The sequence below is a fragment of the Salvelinus sp. IW2-2015 genome, unplaced genomic scaffold, assembly GCF_002910315.2.
Source record: "Salvelinus sp. IW2-2015 unplaced genomic scaffold, ASM291031v2 Un_scaffold1009, whole genome shotgun sequence".
NCBI classification, from domain to species: domain Eukaryota; kingdom Metazoa; phylum Chordata; class Actinopteri; order Salmoniformes; family Salmonidae; genus Salvelinus; species Salvelinus sp. IW2-2015.
In genome coordinates this window covers 127,654-147,316 of record NW_019942684.1, presented here as the reverse complement: position 1 = coordinate 147,316, position 19,663 = coordinate 127,654, and the positions used below count along the sequence as shown (strand labels likewise).

The 19,663-nt window shown below is 43.3% G+C and overlaps 1 pseudogene; it reads right to left on the bottom strand.

Annotated features, from left to right (window-relative positions):
* Window positions 1–775: 775 nt before the first annotated feature.
* Window positions 776–19,295, bottom strand: LOC112069411 (LIM/homeobox protein Lhx5-like; annotated as a pseudogene).
* Between the last annotated feature and the right edge of the window lie 368 nt (window positions 19,296–19,663).

The following is a 19,663-nucleotide window of genomic DNA, read 5'->3' as shown; positions in this document are numbered from 1 at the left end:
TGTATGGAATCAAAAGGAGGAGTACAGTGTCCACATTTATTGAGTTATATCGCCACAATGTAAATGAGAGAGAAAAGAGAACGAGTGTGTGTGTGTTGTGTGTGTTGTGTGTGTGTGTGTGTGTGTGTGTGTGTGTGTGTGTGTGTGTGTGTGTGTGTGTGTGTGTGGTGTGTTGTGTGTGTGTGTGTGTGTGTGTGTGTGCGGTTCGGCGACTGAAGGAAAATGGGTGGGGGTATTGTTTCAGTGTAAATAGTACTGATAAATAAACTCTTGCACTACATTGGCTCTGGCTTTCTCAAACCTCTGTTTGATATAAGGAATGGAGTCACCCAACCTTTACTCACTGTGTAGGAGAGGATTCTATGCTATTAGGGCAAGCATAATAAAAAGCTCAACCTTTCCTTTACTACTAACACCTAGCCTATCATTTCAGATCAACACTAGTGCCTAGGGGGTAGAGGCTAGGGGTAGTTTATGGACGGGGCCTACTTCTCTCCACCTGCTCAGGGTAGAATTTGTCCCTATGGTACAGGTCTTTTGATCAGCTTACCCTATCCTGAACCATTACGGGGAAAACCACAAACTTGACTTTAGATCAGCATCTAGAGGCTATTCCATCCCACTCTGTGGGGCACCAGCCTTATCCTCCTCCCCTCTTTCACCCCTTTATCCCTCCTCCGGCTGCATCCTCTCTCCGTGGGCCCAGGTGACTCAGGGTGGCTTAGGTCTGCAGTCATTTTCCCCGACTGGTTTTAATGTAAGCGGGGGGGGAGCTGATACGGGGGCAAGAGGAACCGCTGAAGCGTCTTTCTTCCTCCAATCCCAGTTCATTTGTCCCAGAGGTGGGTGGGAGTGTATTTCTACTAACGGGGCTGAACAGGGCAGCGAATAGTACAACAAAGTTCAGATATGTCCAGCAAAGCCACCCCATCATCCATCCTCAGTCCTTCACGTGAAGGATAAGAGTCAGGGGGAACAATTCCATTTCAACTCCATCAATTCAGCAAGTCAATTCAAAAATACCAATCCGTGAATAGAAAAATCCCCATTAACAAATACATAAACGCCATTTTTAATTCATAACTACTTATTAATAATGTCTTCAAATTCATCTCCCGTGTTGATTGAATCAAAAATGGGAAGTTCACCCTCCCCCCAACGAAACCCTCATCCCTTTCCCAGACCCAGACCCAGGCTCTAGTCTACCAGACGGTGGTCTCTCCCATCTCCTGTCCAGGGTGGGACATGGGGGCGCTGTAGCTGGAGTTACTAGCCAGGGAGAATGGTGGGCTGGGCCCCCCTCCGTATGCCTCACCAGGGACAGGATGCAGGGAGCTGGGCAGGCCGGGCTCTGGGCTGGGGGTATCTGCGTGGGAGATCATGTCCGTGAACCTCTGGTCGTCAGAGGGGTGGTGGCCTGACACAGAGCCCTCCATGGCCCCTCCATGGATGTAGGGGGATTCTGCTGGAGACTGAGCCTGAGAGGAGGGAGGGCCGTGGGGGAAGAATTCATAGTTTCCCCCTCCGTAGTAGTCGCCCTGGTACTCTGTAAGGGGAGAGACGATTTGATTAGAAAACAAATCATCTAATGAGGAAATTCATTGTGCAGCACACAGATGAAGCAATTGATATAGCAACATTCAAAATCACTGACATTGAATCTCACAGCCTTTTAAAAATGGACCTACATCAAGATTCAAGATTTTGTAAATAATTGCATTATTTAGTAGCCTAAGTTACATTATAACATTTCAAGGAGGGGAAGGGAGCGGTTTAGTTCACTGGTATAGCTGAAAAGTAAAAGTGCAAAACACGCCTAAACTTCTTAAATTCACCCTGGTACTAGGTGAAGGGACGAAATGGGTTAGGGAATGGTTTGGTTCACTCTTTCTGTTAAAGTGAAAACGCACTTAAAAAATGTATTTTTTCCTCCTATATTTCCAAGATTTTGAGTGCTTCCACTCATCCTTTTGTGAGTTGACTTTAGAATTTTTCTTATTTTCTTATTCAAAGCGACTAAACTTTAAAAAGGAAATTAAAATCACACGCTCTACATTTCAGTTAGGCACCATACTCTTGCTCTTTTAGTGGGTATTCTTTATGTCAGTATTACAGAGGGAAGGAGCTCAAATAATTAACCAAAACACATCAAATATATGGATGTCTTGTACTGTATAGTATATGATGTTGTTTTTACTACCTAATCCAACTTAAATCATCAATCTAGCACACACACACACACACACACACACACACACACACACACACACACACACACACACACACACACACACACACACGTTATGTCAAGATCAGTTAAATGTAGTCAGCATTTCATTTCATGCTTTGTTTCTAACAAGACAGAGAAATGTTTCTCCTTTACATTACGACATCAGCAGCACGCTGACATAACACCTTATGTTACAAACTGTGATAATGAGGGGAAGAATAAATCCACTAGCAATGCAATGATGACCCTGTTTTTTTCTCCAAACTGAATAAACAAGCTAATTATTGAGTCCCACAAACAGAACCCTGCTAGCTACATCAGACCTTGAGAATCAAGCTGAACTGGAGAAAGCCGTGGGAAGAAAGGGGGGAGGGGCAGAGAGAGAGAGGTGTTGAATAACACACACACACACACACACACACACACACACACACACACACACACACACACACACACACACACACAACACACACACACACACACACACACACACACACACACACACACACACACACACACACACACACACACACACACACACGCAGCAGCAGTAGAAGACCAGAGGGATGGAGGGAGTAGTGCTGCTAATACAGATGCCACTGCTCCACCAAGGCACAAAAGGGCGTGAAAAGAGGAATGCTGAGAATGGAGGGAGCAAGGAGCTAGGAGCTAGGAGCTAGGGATAAAGGTTTTGTCCTCTTCCCTTCCTCCCATCTCCCTTCCCGCCCTCCCTGTTCCATCCTTCAAGGCTCCCTTGTAATTACAGTGGACGGACGCTGCTCTGTTCCAGTATAGCAGTGGTTCCCAAACTGTGGGGGGGACGTGAGGGGTCGGCAGGGGGAGTGCGGGTTCCCCCCCAATTATTATTATTATTATTATATACAGTATATATAGATAATGATATATACTATATATATACTGTTTATATTTTATTTTTTAAGGAACTCAGTCCAGCTTTTTACAAGGTGACATTTCAAAATTGGGTAGTGCATCATCAGTTCCTCTCGTCATGTTAGTCATTGCAGACCTTAGAGAGATATTTATAACTTGTCAGCCATGTCAGCTAATGTTGTTTAGCTAGGTTTTTTTAACCCATAGATGTTGTTGTAATGTTTCAGTCACTCAAATGTCACATGAATACACATTAGACATGGCAAAAATGTATAGAATGGCATGAAAATGTGCTTTAAAACTGAAAACATGTATCTGCACCCAATGACAAGATTTGTAGAATTACAGGAAAGAAGTTTTAAACCTGCAACATTTTCTCTCCACCAAGAAGAGGGGTGTGAACAGTTTGTGTCATGAACAGTCCTTGTGCCCAGAGATATATACATGGTGCTCTCGTGTGCAGGAGGGGAGCGGGATGTTCCCCAATGCTGGAAGGGGGGCCTGAGTGAAAAAGTTTGGGAACCCCTGCAGTATAAGACTCATTCCTCAGACACATCTCTCTTCAGCAGGCAGGTAGCCTAGTGGTTAGAGCATGGGACCAGTAACTGAAAGGTTGCTGGATTGAATCCCAGAGCTGCCAAGGTAAACATCTGTCGTTCTGAACTAGGCAGTTAACCCACTCCCACCCCACTGATAGCCCGGTAGGCTATKATTTTAAATAAGAATTTGTTCTTAACTGACTTGTCTAGTTAAATAAAGGTTCAATTAAAAATCTAATAATTCAGCTTTGTACTGACAATTAACTAACAAATGCTCTTGTTTTTAATRATTCTATGATTGTTCCCTTCAGCCCATTCCGAAATGCTCTGCCTTAATTTTAACATTCTTTTTCACTTCTAGATTTCAGAATCCTCTACATTGTTCCAGTAGGTCACTTGATGAGCATTCGACACCCTTGTCACCCCACAGTTTAGACGGAGCTGGACAGCACAGAGGTGGGCAATGGCATTCCTGACGAAAACCATGTCGGGGGTAATGTGTGTTGTGTATCACTAACATCTTCACCAAGGATCACCTGTAAGCTAACAGGAGCATTGTCTTCCACAGGTGGTGTCATTCTTACTCAACGCCCCGACCAAACCGACAGATTCATAATGTCTGATGTAATACAATGAACAGTGAGTGTATTTTACCACTCAAACAGGGAGTGTATTTTACCTGTGTAGTATCCGTAGGCCCCAGGCCCAGTATGTCTGGGTCCTCCAGTCGTCCCCCATGGACCTCATCCTCCGGGCCCTCTGAAGAAGGCGTGCCGCCGGGCTCCCAGAGCACTCAGCTGCTTCATCCTCCGCTCCTTAGACCGACGGTTCTGAAACACACCTAGAGTATGGAGTGGAAGAGGTAGTGAGTTATAAATGACATCAACAACTATGAGGACGGCGAGGAAGGACAGTGAGTTATCAAATGACATCACAACTATGAGAACAGAGTGGAAGAGGTAGTGAGTTATCAAATGACATCAAACTATGAGAACGGAGTGGAAGAGGTAGTGAGTTATCAAATGACATCACAACTATGAGGACGGAGAGGAAGAGGTAGTGAGTTATCAATGACATACAACTATGAGGACGGCGAGGAAGAGACAGTGAGTTATCAAATGACATCACACTATGAGAACGGAGTGGAAGAGGTAGTGAGTTATCAAATGACCATCACAACTATGAGGACGGAGAGGAAGAGGTAGTGAGTTATCAAATGACATCACAACTATGAGGACGAGAGGAAGAGGTAGTGAGTTATCAAATGACATCACAACTATGAGGACGGCGAGGAAGAGACAGTGAGTTATCAAATGACATCACAACTATGAGAACGGAGAGGAAGAGACAGTGAGTTATCAAATGACATCACACTATGAGAACGGAGAGGAAGAGACAGGGAGTTATCAAATGACATCACAACTGAGAACGGAGAGGAAGAGACAGGGAGTTATCAAATGACATCACAACTATGAGGATAGAGAGGAAGAGACAGGGAGTTATCAAATGACATCACAACTATGATGATAGAGAGGAAGAGACAGGGAGTTATCAAATGACATCACAACTAAGAGGACGAGAGGAAGAGACAGGGAGTTATCAAATGACATCACAACTATGAGGACGGCGAGGAAGAGACAGGGAGTTATCAAATGACATCACAACTATGAGAACGGAGAGGAAGAGACAGTGAGTTATCAAATGACATCACAACTATGAGAACGGAGAGGAAGAGACAGGGAGTTATCAAATGACATCACAACTATGAGGATAGAGAGGAAGAGACAGGGAGTTTCAAATGACATCACAACTAAGAGGACGAGAGGAAGAGACAGTGAGTTATCAAATGACATCACAACTATGAGAACAGAGGAAGAGACAGTGAGTTATCAAATGACATCACAACTATGAGAACAGAGAGGAAGAGACAGGGAGTTATCAAATGACATCACAACTATGAGGATAGAGAGGAAGAGACAGGGAGTTATCAATTACATCACAACTAAGAGGATAGAGAGGAAGAGGCAGGGAGTTATCAAATGACATCACTACTAAGAGGACGAGAGGAAGAGACAGTGAGTTATCAAATGACATCACAACTATGAGAACGGAGAGGAAGAGACAGTGAGTTATCAAAAACTATGAGAACAGAGGAAGAGACAGTGAGTTATCAAATGGCATCACAACTAAGAGGATAGAGAGGAGAGAACAGGGAGTTATCAAATGACATCACAACTAAGAGGATAGAGAGGAAGAGACAGGGAGTTATCAAATGACATCACAACTAAGAGGACGAGAGAAGAGACAGTGAGTTATTCCAAACCTATGAGAACAGAGGAAGAGACAGTGAGTTATCAAATGACATCACAACTATGAGGACGGAGAGGAAAGAGTTACACAGCTAGGACCAAGATAAAGATCAAAGATTGTTATCAGATCAAATTAAGTTAAACTATTTTTCTTTGAGTTTAGATCATTTTCACGGAATGAACAAACTTGATTTATACTGCATTTTAGACAAGCGTGTCAAGCACACAGAATGTCGTAATCAAAATTGAATCAAATCTAACTTTATTTCTAGTCCATTACTTGTCTACAATGGACAGTAATCCTCACCAGYTGTATTCATAATCCATTTCACATTAGCGTTACAACACACTTTGCAGAGAATTAAAAACAAATTAAAAACTACATACAAGATAGTTAAAATGACAAGGTAGTTAAATGACAAGGAAGTTAAATGACAAGGCCCACTCCTATCATCATCAAATCAAATCACCATCAAATTAAATCCACCTTCATTTCAGACCTTCATTGTTTTGTCCATTTGTACATTGTCCCTTCCACAGACTTGGAGTGCTATTTAACTATGCTTGTTATTCTCATACGGGAATTCTAATTCTGTAGTATTGCTCATTTTATGTACGTTCTGCAATGATAGTTTTTTMAATTGTTTGCTGTCTTGAGACCGGTGTCAACACAGCAAATAGATTAATATCCAGAAAATAGCTTTTCTCAGGCACATCACCTATAGAAATAAAGGGCTCCACTTAGATAAAAGTTAGATTACTGGAGAAATGGGAGGAATAGGGACAAAGTGGGATGGAGGCGGTGGAGGTAAACTAACAAACATGGACACTGTCCAACCCAGACACATGATGAAAATGTGTAGCCTCCAACACTCCTTCCGTGGCCTCCAACTGCTCTTAAATGCTAGTAAAATGAAATGCATGCTCTTCCACCCATCGCTGCCCACACCCGCCCGCCCGTCTAGCATCACTACTCTGGACGGTTCTGACWTAGAATATGTGGACAACTACAAATACCTAGGTGTCTGGCTAGACTGTAAACTCTCCTTACAGACTCACATTAAGCATCTCCAATCCAAAATTAAATCTAGAATCGGCTTCCTATTTCGCAAACAAAGCATCCTTCACTCATGCTGCCAAACATACCCTCATAAACTGACTATCCTACCGATCCCTGACTTCGGCGATGTCATTTACAAAATAGCCTCCAATACTCTACTCAATAAATCGGATGCAGTCTATCACAGTGCCATCCGTTTTGTCACCAAAGCCCCATATACTACCCATCACTGCGACCTGTATGCTCTCGTTGGCTGGCCCTCGCTACATATTCGTCGCCAAACCCACTGGCTCCAGGTCATCTATTAGTCTTTACTAGGTAAAGCTCTGCCTTATCTCAGCTCACTGGTCACCATAGCAACACCCACCTGTAGCACGCGCTCCAGCAGGTATATTTCACTGGTCATCCCCAAATCTAACACCTGCTTTGGCCGCCTTTCCTTCCAGTTCTCTGCTGCCATTGACTGGAACGAATTGCAAAAACGACTGAAGTTGGAGACTTATATCTACCTCACTAACTTTAAGCATCAGCTGTTAGAGCAGCTTACCGATCGCTGCAGCTGTACACAGCCCATATGTAAATAGCCCACCCAACCAACCACCTACCTCATCCCCATATTGTTTTTTGTTTCTGCTCTTTTGCACACCAGTATTTCTACTTGCACATCCTCATCTGCCAATCTATCACTCCAGTGTAAATTGCTAAATTGTAATTACTTCGCCACTATGGCCTATTTATTGCCTTACCTCCTTACTTCATTTGCAACACACTTTATACAGATTTTTCTATTGTGTTATTGACTGTACTTTTGTTTATCCCATGTGTAACTCTGTGTTGTTGTTTTTGTTGCACTGCTTTGCTTTGCTTTATCTTGCCAGGTCGCAGTTGTAAATGAGAACTTGTTCTCAACTGGGCAGCAGGTTAAATAAAGGTGAAATAAATAAATACAATTTTAAAAAGTGCCTAAAAGTAAAATGTTCAGCCTCTCCTCGTTAAGGAATATGGATGTGAGTGAGAGTGTAGGTTCAGTTCCAACAAGGATCAGGTGTTAAAGAGCCACAGCCACCAACAAACACCCAGAAATCACACTGGAGCTGTTTAGTAATCAGTGATATCGGCGTCAGTATATTTTTAAATGATCCAATAAAATCAATGAATCAGTCAATAACACAAAGAAACACAACACATACATTATTTTCTATAGGTTCTCTCCAGTGCCTCAGCAGGTCACTGTACAACAACACAACTCAGCAGGCCTCAATACAACACAATTCAGCAGGCCTCAATACAAAAAACACAACTCAGCAGGCCTCAATACAACAACACAACTCAGTAGGCCTCAATCAAACAACACAACTCAGCAGGCCTCATAACAACAACACAACTCAGCAGGCCTCAATACAACAACACAACTCAGCAGGCCTCAATACAATAACACAACTCAGCAGGACTCAATACAACACCACAACTCAGCAGGCCTTATTACAACAACACAACTCAGCAGGCCTCAAAACAACAACACAACTCAGCAGGACTCAATACAACACCACAACTCAGCAGGCCTTATTACAACAACACAACTCAGCAGGCCTCAATACAACAACACAACTTAGCAGGCTTAAATACAACACAACTCAGCAGGCCTTAATACAACACAACTCAGCAGGCCTCAATACAACAACATAACTGAGCAGCCTCAATACAACAACACAACTCTACTGGCTTCAATACAACAACACATGAGCAGGCCTCAATACAACAACACAACTCCACCGGCTTCAATACAACAACACAACTGAGCAGGCCTCAATGCAGCATCACAACTCAGCAGGCCTCAATACAACAGCTCAGCAGGCCTCAATACAACAACACAACTCAGCAGGACTCAATACAACAACAAAACTCAGCAGGCCTCAATCAAACAACACAACTCAGCAGGCCTCAATACAAAAACACAACTCAGCAGGCCTCAATGCAACATCACAACTTAGCAGGCCTCAATACAATAACTCAGCAGGCCTCAATACAACAACACAACTCAGCAGGCCTCCCTCAATGCAGCAACACAACTCAGCAGGCCTCAATACAACAACACAACTCAGCAGGCCTCCCTCAATGCAGCAACACAACTCAGCAGGCCTCAATACAACAACACAACTCAGCAGGCCTCAACAAACAACACAATCAGCAGGCCTCAATACAACAACACAACTCAGCAGGCCCAATCAAACAACACAACTCAGCAGGCCTCAATACAACACAACTCAGCAGGCCTTATTACAACAAACACAACTCAGCAGGCCTCAACCCAACACAACTTAGGATGCAGAGAAATGAACACAGTCATCACTGGAGTCAAATAAAGTATTTGTACAGGAACAAAGGAGAAGAGAAAAATGTAAAAATGTCCAACATATGGAGCTTCGCATTCTAAAAACATAACCCATTTCTTGTTGTGCCTCTGCATCGGCACTGCATAATAATGCATGTTAACACCAGCTAGGCTACACCAAAGGCACAATCCCACTGCGTTGAAGATTAACAAACAAAACACACACAAAAACACCTAAAAACCACTTAGGCATTCCTCTCCATGTTTTCCCAGCAAAGACGACACCTCCTACTGAGAACAATAGTCTAACTGTAGGGTACATTTTTATGGAAATGCTTTCACTCCCCTTGAGAGAGCATTTCTTAGGGATTACCACACACACACACACACCAGAGGCCTCCCTGCTCAGGGTGCATCGGCAGTTACTACACAGCAAATGAGGGGGGAGATGATGGCCATGAAACTGGCCACCATCTTGGTTTTATGTATCACAGTGCATTATGTTGTTGCTAACCAGAGATGAACGGGATCGATTCAGTGTTGTGGAGACATGAAACTGGGAAGGTGCTATGCTACACTACGCATGGCCTGGTCTAAGAGGAGAGGAGAAGAGAGGAGYCTGTCTGGCAGTAAATGAGTGAGGACAGAGAGGAGCGAGGGGGGTGTACGATATGTAAATCTGGGAAATCAGTGATAATTACTGTAAGCGCACAAAAAGCCACATCTCAGCTGGCAGAGACGGTGCTAATCACCCTAACACAGTCTGAACCCAGACACCGACAGAGAGAGAGAGAGAGAGAGAGAGAGAGAGAGAGAGAGAGAGAGAGAGAGAGAGAGAGAGAGAGAGAGAGTGTGTGTGAGTGTGCGTGCGTGCTTGAGAGTGTGTCTGTGCATGAGTTTGTTCATGCGTGTGCGTATGTGTGTCACAAAGAGCAGAGAATTATAGAGGTTAAGACTAAAAGCCTGGAGACCTGAGTGTGTTGGGCAGCAGTGATGATAAATTCTACATTTCCACTTCTAGGACGTAAACAGTAATGTTATGTCCCTCTCACTCACAGTGATCATGATCTCACATCAGCTCTCCCTAACAGAGGTCAATTCAGTTTTCATTTCAGTCAATTCAGGAAGTGAAAAATCCTTATTGAAAATAAAGGAGTATTTTCACRTCTTTGACTGAACTGAACTACTGCTCCCTAAAACGTCTCCATTGTCTTGGTTGGGATGTTAATAAACTGTTTTACTATATCTCTATAACACCTTCCTGTATCACCTGTTCACAGTATTTCTGTGCAATGCTGTGGGCTTTTTTTGTAATAACACTGTTGCTAAATTATTAGCTGTTAAAACCATTAACAGTGCATGATATTTCCAACATTTAAATGCCTATGGCTACAGATACATATTTKAATATGTACATACTGGATTGCCTATGTCTTTTATACAAAGGCTCTTGTCCCACTTTTGACAGTGCATGCCATCTGGTTATTATACTTTCTTTAAGAAGAAATAAGAAATCAACAGAAAATATAATATTCCTGTCATATTATTAAAAAACAAACGTCTTCCATCTTTCATTCATATTAATCAAATCATAATTGCTGTGTTGTTTTAAAGAACCAAAACTATCAAACAGGAGTCAATATACAATAGAAGATAGATAACCTAGCGGTCCGGAACCTCCAGCGACGGTCAACGGTCCGGAACCTCCAGCGACGGTCAATGGCCCGGAGCTTCCAGGCAAGGCGTCCAATCCTGTTCCAGGGCGGGAGTCTTCCTCTGCACCGATGTCCAGTCCTGCTCCATGGCCTTCTTCAGCGCCGGTGCCCAGTCCAGGCACGGCGTCCAGTCCCGCTCCATGGCAGGAGCCTTCCTCTGCGCCGGTGCCCAGTCCAGGCACGGCGTCCAGTCCCGCTCCATGGCAGGAGCCTTCCTCTGCGCCGGTGCCCAGTCCAGGCACGGCGTCCAGTCCCGCTCCATGGCAGGAGCCTTCCTCTGCGCCGGTGCCCAGTCCAGCCACGGCGTCCAGTCCCGCTCCAAGGCCGGAGCCTTCCTCTGCGTCGTTGCCCAGTCCAGGCACGGCGTCCAGTCCCGCTTCATGGCCGGAGCCTTCCTCTGCACCGGTGCCCAGTCCAGGCACGGCGTCCAGTCCCGCTCCAAGGCCGGAGCCTTCCTCTGCGCCGGTGCCCAGTCCAGGCACGGCGTCCAGTCCCGCTCCAAGGCCGGAGCCTTCCTCTGCGCCGGTGCCAGTCCAGGCACGGCGTCCAGTCCCGCTCCACATGGCCGGAGCCTTCCTCTGCGCCGGTGCCCAGTCCAGGCACGGCGTCCAGTCCCGCTCCAAGGGGACTGTCACGCCCTGACCATAGAGAGCCCTCGGTTCTCTATGGTGTTTAGGTCAGAGCGTGACTAGGGGGGTTATCTAGTTTATAGATTTCTAGGTTGGTGGTTTGTGTGGTTCCCAATTAGAGGCAGCTGGTAATCGTTGCCTCTAATTGGGGATCATATTTAGGTAGGCTTTTTCCCCACCTGCATTTGTGGGATATTGTTTTGTGTTTGTGCATGTGCACCACGTAGTCACGTTTAGTTGTTCGTTTATTGATATATTTTGTTTTGTTTAAGTTTCTCTTTGAATTAAATATGTGGAACTCAACATCCGCTGCGCCTTMGTCCCGTTCTTACGACAGCCGTGACACCAATTGCCAATGTGTGATTACTAAAAACATATTTTAAAGAAATAGCAATCTCAATTATGTTATTTTATCGCATGATAGTGTAGCTAAATATTACAAAAATATCACAAAAGCTATAAACATCTCGAATGAGTATTGTGGTTTCTAGACCCCATTCCTATTTCCCGGGGAGGGATGTTCAATAGCTCTCGAGTTGATCTTATGACGATCCTATGGATTTGTCAATCTGCATTTCATTTGAATGTGTCTTGTTTTCAACGTTTTCATTAAAAGGCATTTTTCTCATATTTGATTCCAAATATGTTTTTCCCTCCATAGAAAGGTAGGTCAGTTATAGGCCTATTTCATTTTACACATAGTTTTAGGGATGTGGACTAGATAATAACCTCATAGTAACCTGTTGTGACATTTTTTCTTCTCACTCTCACTTTGTCAATTAAGTCTTCAATTAAATCTCGCTCTAATTTCAGGGAAAATTAAAATCCAATCTATTCTAATTCATCAAGAATGTCAAAGACAGCAGACGTTGCTTACAACACCAGTAGTCTATCAAAACCTAGCGGTGCTCAACAAACACAAATAGAAAAAAACACATAACGTTTTCTCCACTGGACCTGGGAAATCAACAGATCTACCCAGAGCATCTATTCTATTCCATATGGGAGTAGAAATTCTAACGTGGCCAAATAAAAACCAGGCTCTTTATCACCCAAAAATGTATAGTCTCAAGTGAAGTATATAACAGTCTTCTACCTGTATAACCCGCATGTTGAGTCCCGTCTCCTGGGCCAACTGTTCCCGGATGTGTCGGGTGGGTTTCGGCGTGGCCACGAAGGCAGCCTTCAGCGTTTCCAGCTGCTTGGCTTTGATGGTGGTTCGCGGACCTCGCCGCTTCGTACCCGAACTCTGCTCCTCATTCTCGTTATTGTTCGTGTCCTTATCTGAGCATGTGGAATTGTCCGTCTCTTTTGTGTCGTCCTGCATCGGGTCCTGGAGGTCCGGCGATAAACTTCTGTCTGTGCATGATGACACTGGGGAACGAGAGAGAATGGAAAGGTCTCAATCGGAGATATCATGAGGCCTTCTGTGGGCTGCTAGATTAATTCTGTAGTCTGTCTAATCAGAAATAAACCAGAATACGTGGAACAATGACGRCTCACAAAATACAAATAGCCTATGGAAGCCCTTTGAGTGCCTTTTAAATAAAAAAAATACACTTTACCAAGTCRATATGAAACAGTCTAAATGCCTGGATTTACCCGTTTAAATCTAGTCACAAATAAAACAGGTGTAACCAACWTAACTCAACCCTGCCCGCGTGTGACCTGAAGCGGATCGACATATGGAAATAGAAATTATGCATGTAACGTGAAACAAAAAAAGGGAGCTAGGCTGCCTATCCAGCGGATCCCCAAGGACCCGCTGCGTCGCACGATAACAGCATGTCATTGTCCGAGGGGATGGCTGTTTGAGAAATGTATCAAACAGGAAATTATAGCATTGATAAGCCTCAGCTATATGGTCAGATGCATTCAGCGACCCGGAGATGCTTTGTTGGGGAACATCATCAAACACTAGGCTACACATGCTCTATATGCGGCCCATTGAGCCAGCAAGAATGTCAGTAGTCATATGTTGTTCATATTTGAAGCAACAGACACGCAACGAGGGGTTCAAATCAATGTCACGTCTTTCGATGATACACATGTTATCCGTCACCTTGTTGATCTAAAGACAAAATCSAGTGCCAGTGATGGGAGCCTGACAACTCCTCGAACACAATACGCTTTTCCGACAGTTGTTGTTGTTGATTTAGGCCTATCAATTTTGGTTCCAAACACCCAACATATAGGCGTAATCTCTTATCAATATCAACGTCTTTAAATAATTACATTTTAGAGATATTTGTTTTGAGATAATTAGAGGAGAAGTCACTTGCAGACAAATTCTCCATATAGGCCTACACATGTTTGACCATGTGACGTTAGGCGCTATACGACACTGCAGCTAAAATAGGAAAGTAGAGAARAGAATCAAACAGAATAGAAAAAAAACCATGTATCCATATATAAGACTACTTCAACAGCGGTGAGATTGGACGCAGGCGACAGCCTACCCTAAATCATGCAGAGCCAGAGCTGACGCTCAGACACCCGCCTTGTCCATGGTTCTGAATTTCCTGACGGTGGTGTGTAGACTCAACTCCGCTACGGCGGCCGGTGGCTATATAGGTTATGCCTCTGGATACTTCTTTTTTTTTAAGGTGCAGAGTAACATAATAGGTTTTCSAATTCATACATTTTAGTTTGCAGTGGGATTTGTAAATATGTGATATAGGCCTATCCCATTTCAGGATGCCAACAAATACATCCAAGCAGTAGTGGCGTTTCATATCATGAACAAGTCGTTTAATTCTCCACCATAAGCAGTCTATGGTTTTGGTTTGATTGGATGTGTACCAGTGTATGGTAACGTGAGATCCCACGTTGAAACAATCAGTAAATCAACAAAGAAAAACGGTCCCTTATTTTCAGACACCAGTGGGCCTATAGACATTTTCCATGACCAACAGAACATTGATATGTTTGTATCCATGTAGTAATATAACAAGACTCACTATTGAAACCCTTAAAGGTCAAATGCAGCCGTTTTTATCTSAAAATCAAATCATCTCTGGGTAACAAGCAGGTACCTTACTGTGATTGTTTTAAATTAAAATGGTCAACAACAAAAAAGAAACCAAAATAGCTTCTTAGCTATTATTCTCAAGCAAGAATTTCGCTAGGAATGTCTGAGAGTGGTCTGAGTGGGGAGGAGACAATTGAAAACTAGCTGTTATTGGCAGAGAGGTTTGGAACTCTCTTTCTTATTGGTCTATTAAGTCATTTACCACCTGGTGATGTCACCAGGCAGTCCAAAACTCCATCCCACCAAAACAGGCTGAAATGCATTTTCAAACAGCTCTTCCACTAAATGGGCATAATAATCTTTTTCACAAGTTCATAGTATTCCAACTGCATAGTGTGGAACACAGGAAATCACGTTTTTGACTGCACTGGGCCTTTAACAATAATTACCTGAATTCAAGTTGACTTCCTTGATCGCCCCTGAGCTCAGGTAGTCTTCTTTACAAACAAATTTATTTTCGTCAATGACATAGAGTTCCTCGCCCGTGGACAGCTGCTTGTTGCACACCATGCACGTGAAGCAGTTGAGATGGAACACCTTGCTGCGCGCCTTGCGCACCAGATCACTGGGAGAGATGCCTTGGAGGCATCCTGCGCACTTCGTCCCAAACCTCCTGAAAAGAAAGCGAGAGGACAGAGACAACAAGCATGTTGATGTAAAATCACTCTGAGACTAAAATAGTAAACAACATCCTGAATTTGAGCGGGAAATTGTACAGTTTTAACTTAAGTAAATAAGTAGACGGCGTTCAACCTGCGTGAGTCTTAATAAAGAAAGGAAAATTATAGGCCTATAGTGAATTATGCAACTGTGGGCAATGCAGATGTTTTTGTGAGTAGCCTAAATTTAAAATTGCAACCACGAAATCTAACAAAATCTGTCTTAAATAGATTTTACATAACAAGGCCTGTTTCAACAATGACAACAGATAGCCTTTAATAATAATAATAAAATGCCTAATAATAACAATAGTAGTAACAATAACATCATCTTAATAAATAATAAATAACATACTTAATATATTTGTTTTATAGCAGGCTATTACATCTTTGCCATAATTGAAGAAAGGGGAGCGCCTATTTCGAACTAATTTTCGTTCAAATCTAACATCCTACTTGATACGAAATAGSCTACAATGTGCGCTAGACAGATTTTCAACATTCAATAGAAAAACATTAATTTTCAAATTTTTTATGGAGTTGTTATATTAATAAACCCACGCTAACGCATTAGTGACAGTCAGCACAATGTGACCACGGAGATATCCGAGGATTAAACCGAATAGGACCCTTTTACCGTGAAAATCTCTGTTAATCCACATTCACCCTCTTRACATGCAAAAACCTTGGTGGYTAGACTTTTATTATTTAGATAGACAGACGAATACAATAGCATAATTCAACGTCTCAACATTTCCAGGGATAACTCGACAAGGTAAATGCTTGAAAATGCCTGTGTAGCATTGGAAGAAAAGGTATGCTAATGTAGGCCTACATAAAGTGATGGAGAATGGGAAGCCTTATTTTGTGTTTCTCTCTCGGATGTGAAATAAATAGGCCTAATCCACCTCATCACGAGCCAGAAACCTCGTCATGCGCCTCATGCTGATTTGGTAATCTCTCTCTCATCAATATGGAGTCGCCTCCAGGACGAAAAAAAATGCAGGAATTGAAAATATTTCAATTATAATACGAGTATTGGAGATAGTGTGTGTTTGAGGGTGTGAGTGGGGGGCTGTTGTTTTGGATTTMGGGAAGCGGTTGCACGAGGGCACGACTGAACGAGCGGTTCAGACAAGCCCCCTTTATTTGAACACTAATGTAGTCTACGGAATCTCTCTCTCTCTCGATCCATTTGCAATAGTATCGCTCCACTGTAGCCTTTTACATGCACCGCCCGGGCCCAGCCTCCTCCGGTGCGGCGAGTGCAGGCCACCGCTCTACTTACACAACAAATGGCCACATTAGGGTGATTACTGTTTCTCCTGGCTAATGGTTGGGCCATTTAAATCCACTGCTTGATGGGAGCTGGCTAATATGATGGTCAAGGTCGTTTGGGGGCAACAATGCCATCACAAAGGCTTAAACACTGGGCCTTACATGTCATTAAACAATTAGTTTGGGGAGACGGGAAAAAGCTGACACATAAATAATTGCTCTGATGCTACAAACAAGGGCCTACAGTATACTTATCACTGAATTACATGGAACACGTTGAAGAACTGAGCGGATGGTGTAGGCCTAATGGAGAGGTTTTAAAATATATTGGAACAAACAAAAGTGGAAACAGAGAGTACGGGTTTGAGGAAAATGTAGCTGATTTAGAAATAGATTTAAACTGTCATGTCTGCATGAATGGATTAAGAGAAGTGTGAATATTCAAGCCCACATAATATTCAGAATATTCCCATAATATGAATTTATAAATACAAGTGATATTATTGGTGTCATAATAACAATTATTAACTAAGTTAATGCTTCGTATTGTCAGAAAACACACTTTGTTTCTTTAAAAACACACACGTCATGCGGACAAAGAGTGATAATTATTAAATGGTTCTGTCAAAATGCTAAATATTGTTGTGGTATTCAAAATGAACCTATAACTATGATTAATTTATTGGCCTAATAATTATATGATTTTTGTTGCAAAACCAATGTGACACTAAATGCCAAGATGCCAATGTGCCATGGCTGCAATATTACTTCTATTGACTATAAATATTATTATTTTGAAGTGACATTCTTAAACATTTCAAGTAACTTATATGTATGCTATCTCGCTTATAGGTGAAATACATCCTGTGAAATAGGCCTTGGTAAACCATATCCATTTCCACAAAACAATGTGTAGGCCTACATAATAATATCTGGTTAATTATGTGAGTGACGCTTAAACGAGAGCTATTTTTAGCATTGTGTCATGAAATCCCATTTCAGCATTTGATTTGAAACAAATCCACTGACGAACAAAAAACAAGAAAACAAAATCCAGAATGACAATCTTCAGAAGCAGGATGATTATAATTCTCCTTACTGAGTTTTTGGCAAGCCCTGCTTTTACGTCTGAATCCCCAATCTGAATCCTTACCTGAAAAAGTCAATTTTACAATAGAGCTTCCCATCCCGGGAGAAGCACTTCTCTGTCAGATTACAGTTGCACTCGCAGCACTGGACGCATTTGGCGTGCCAGGCTTGGTCCAACACGTTAAGCAGGAACCGGTCGAGGATGGGCCTGTCGCACCCGGCGCAGTGGACCATCATCCCGCCTGTCTGGAGGACACCGAGGGCCGACCTTCCCACGCGGGCTCCGGTGCTGGGTCTGGGGCCACACGGCTCTCTGCGCAGCAACGTCTTGGCTCCGGGGTTTGGGACAAAGCAGACGCGAATGTTCCGTCAGGTGGGTGGGCGGTGAGAAGACCCTATCCCCTACCGTTTAAAGGCAGGCTATAGGTGAACACTCCCCGAAGTTCCTCTTCTGTACTTCTGGTTCTGGACGCCCCTGTCCTGTCCTGGCACTTGTCACAATCCGGAATCCAGAAGATAGAAAGGTGAATTTAAAAAGCACCTATTCCTGTTCATTGACGGGCTGCGTAAAAATGGTCACCTGAAAAGCCTGTTCTTCCCCGCTGTAGAGAATATGTTGCATGGGGCTGTAGCAAAGTTATTATTTTGTTGTTGTTGTAAATAGCCCTTTCTTTTATTATTCTGTCATCTTTTGTTTTTAGGTTCCACTTCTTCGCCTCCGCTCACCTCACGTGGACACTTTTCGCATCACTGTGCCCGGCTGTGCTGGCGCGAGGCACGTCCGTATTCAGATTGGGTGACGGTCTCCTTTAATTCCTGTGCCTGGGTGGCCAATCAGGACTCAGTTGTCATAGTTACGCATTTAAATAATGGTCGGTAGCCTACCTTCAGGTCGACCTAAACCTTAAACATACTATCATAAATAGGCTAATAAACTTTAATTCTGCTAAGAGGGACACGATTTTTTTTGAAGACATTGGCAAATGATGGTCACTCGTTTTGTTACTGCCTCGTTACAGAATGGACCTAAACGGCGTAAACAGGTCTATAATCTTACATTTTCTATTTTCCTGCTGTAGCTCCCATCAAACTCGTGGGGTGAATGGATTTTAGGGACTATCCCAATGGAACGCTTCAAGAACTAAGGCACCAACCAACGAATTATAATGGCTAAGCTTGCTGCCTGGGCTGGGCACTATAAGAAACTAAACATGCTTTTTGTCTAATATCACCAATCAACAAGATCTTTCTCTGATACAATTATGCCAATTAGACATGTTATTTAGGTGAAATGAAAGCTTTGATTGTTTCAATTTAATCTAAATTAAACTTCTGATGACACCAAGGCACAGAACAAAAACCTGCGGATCATCTTTAATTTTAATTCTTATTTTCACCTCTTCTTCGTCCTCTGTCTGTGACAAGATGACCTAGTGGAGTTGATGCCTACAGCCATCACCTTAAAGCGGCCTACAAAGTGAGGGGGCCGTCTTACATGACATGTACCCGCRTTAAATGACCCTGAATGGGATGCAATGGGAGACGGGYGTAGCTGGACAAGAGTTAAGGCTACAAAACCCTTCCTGCATTAGGCTGTCATTTGGCTCTCTACAGTATGCGTGTGTGTGTGTGTGTGTGTGTGTGTGTGTGTGTGTGTGTGTGTGTGTGTGTGTGTGTGTGTGGGGGTGTGTGTGTGTGTGTGTGTGTGTGTGTGGGTGTGTGGGAGTGTGTGTGTGTGTGTGTGTGTGTGTGTGTGTGTGTGTGGGTGTGTGTGTGTGTGTGTGTGTGTGTGTGGAGTTGAGGGAACGAGAGGGGAGGGGGACCCAGGCATGCCCTTTCTCATACAGAAAGCTATTTACAGGGAAATGCATAGGATTAAGATAGCGGGCCTCATCAATAGG